Consider the following 3,017-nt stretch of genomic DNA (forward strand, 5'->3'; position numbering starts at 1 on the left):
CAGTCCTAAGAAAACACTTATACTTACATACTAAATGCTCAAGTACTAACAATTCTGAGGACCCAAAGTTTCAGTTCATTTATAATTAGCTAAAGATATAAGTTATTATTATTTGTAAATGTCATTTTCAAACTGTGAAGGAACATGATTTTCCTCTGTCTCGAATTCTATTGCAACACTTGTTGTGTTCCACAAAGCTGACATTTACTGCGATAAAATGTATGAAATAATGAGGAATGATATTAAAAAGCCTAACAACATTCACGGTGAGGGATATTATCACAGTAATCAGAGTATTTTCAAATCTCCCACAGAAGAAGATATATTCTCACTGCACATTATTGTGTATTTTTACTGGCAAAGTAAAAACTGGGGCAGTCGCAGAGAGGAGATAGAGTGAATTATACTTATCAACGTTGTGGCGCTAAAGCTAATAAGTCTGCCATATTCCAAGCTTGCCAATAATGTGCTGCTGCAAGTTTGGAGGATTTTTACAGGCTTTGTGGGACTGCTCATGGAAGTATTTGGGAAGAGAAACAGGTGTGTCTTGATATGTAATTAGGTGAGTGCATTATTTCAGCAGCCTGGAAAGAATATGCAGCGGGTGTTAATGCTAGCAAGTGAGTTATATCTGGGTCTCTGGTGTATCACACACATTAAACAGGCTTTGTCTGGTATGTGCAGAAGACTTTGAGTGTTGTATGACTTTCTCTTTTGACATGCTCCTTGCACAAGATCCTGGCATTCATGCTGCAAGACATCTCAAACACATCTTGGATGAGATCTAGTTATGTTCTAGATGTCATAATTCTCCTGGGAGTAGAGCTTTAAACTTGTTTAGCTTTAGCCTGTCAACGCATATATTTTTGGAATAAATGTGGAACAATAAACATATTTAGTACATGATATAAATCATGACTCTCCCTGAGTCTGTCTTTCCTTGTATATCGTTATTGAAAACAGGCACAAATACTGAATTATCAGATGTTAGCTAAGATTTTGTTTGTGTGTGGATAAATGTGAATTGTGTGATTGTTCCATTTAAAATATTTATATCTCAGCTTAATATGCAGAGACAACTAATTAATTAATTTGCAGATTTCCCCAAATTTCCCTTTGTTTCTTTAAGCATTCTGACACGCCTAACATAGCAACAGTGTCACAACGAACCATGTCAATTTGGGCAACTCAGTCTCATTGGAAAAAAAAAAAACATGCTTTTACCTACATTTTTGCTCAACTCAAATAAGGTACATACAATTCAATACAGTTTACAGCTGAAACGACAACTAGAGATGGTAAAACACCAACAACTTTTTGTTGGTGGCAGATTACACATTAATAGTCATTTTTGCGTAGTAATACTGTGTTAACACCTCAAAACACTTTTACCATATTGTATGATTTGTAAACTCATTTTGACGTTTGCATCACATAACCAGCTCCATATGTACTGTATGGCTTTTCTGACATAGTAAACTTGCTTTGTAGCTCACCTGGTATCAGAGCAATCAACTACAATAAGCATATTGCTCAGGATAAAAAGAACTCTAGACTTCTAGTAGAAGCAAGCTCAAATGTGTTCAACAAGTGCATTTTTATCTCACATTTGCTTTTGTCAGCTCTTTCAGTTAGGTTTAAGGTATTGTTAAGTGTAGGTGCATTATTTTCAAACACGATAGAGCATTCTGCTTTCAGGGCATTTAATTTCTAAACTGTTACATACAACAACCAAAGCAACAAATGTTGCCAGTTTCACATTAAAACTAAATGCATATTTACAATAGTTACAATCACTGGAAAGTTCACTTTGAAAATTTGGTGAAACATGCAACAAGTCAAATAATATTATTTTTCATTAGGCATCTTTTTGCAAAGGGCCTGTGTTGAATGTGAGACAGGGCTGTTAGTTTATCTGACCAATTATGTGGCCAATGGCAGGAAACCTGTTTGATAATAGCCATTTTGCATTCTGTTTGGTGATGCTAGTGGTGCAGAAATTCCACACTTCATCTTTTAAGGAATAGTTCACCCTAAAATTTAAATTTTGTCAATAATTACTCACATGCATGTCATTTTAAGCCTTCTAAAGCCAAAACATTTTTTGTGTATTACAAAAAAAAGGTTATAAAAGGGGTCTGTATCACAGGAAAGACTGAAAACTTTGCAATCATATAAGGCAAATAAAAAAGCAACACTGTTGTGTTCTACATAAGTCCTACATCTCCATTCATACAATTCATTCATCATTTTTTCCCCTTGATGCTGTGAAGTGATCAGATAACAGTGGCTTTTCTTGGTTTCAAGTTTACACAAAGAACTCAATCATTAGCATTATGGAACGAGAGATTTTGAGGCACCCTGGGATGCAGCACAGCTGGAATAACAGCCACAGCCAGCATCTGGGAAAAAGTGAGAGAGAGGACAATTGAGAGAGACAGGGAAAAAAAGGTCTTCCGTCACACCATGCTTCATTACTTGGCCCTGTCAAAATACACTGTGCTGTCAGAACATTCAACTCATGACCCTTTTCAGAGTAAGTTCACCCACTACGGCCCAGATGAGAGAGGACAGGCCCTCGGATTTCTCTTGGACTGGGCAAGCTCCAAGTAGCACCTGAGCAAACATAAAAAGTTAAATTTTCTTTCTCCACTTTTACTGATTTAAAGCAGAAGTTTATCCAAAATGAAAAACAAAAAGGAAGTGCAATTATCGGACAATTATTATAACAAAATGCAGCAATTAAAGCTTCAGCCTGTGTTCTTTCAAGAGGATAATGATTATAATGCACCACATTTTGACATTTTGAAGATTTTAGATATCAATCAACATTTTGTAAGACTGATTACAAAAACAAAATGCTCAAATTTCAAGATTTCAGGATATATTATGTACATTATCAAGAACAATTAAATAAATTAATAATATTTATTATCAGTCATGGTCACACTTTATTTTAAGGTACAATTCTCGCTATTAACAAACCATTAAGCTATTAACTACGACTTTTGCTTCAA

Source organism: Cyprinus carpio, chromosome A17 (genome assembly GCF_018340385.1).
Source record: "Cyprinus carpio isolate SPL01 chromosome A17, ASM1834038v1, whole genome shotgun sequence".
Taxonomy (NCBI): Eukaryota; Metazoa; Chordata; class Actinopteri; order Cypriniformes; family Cyprinidae; genus Cyprinus; species Cyprinus carpio.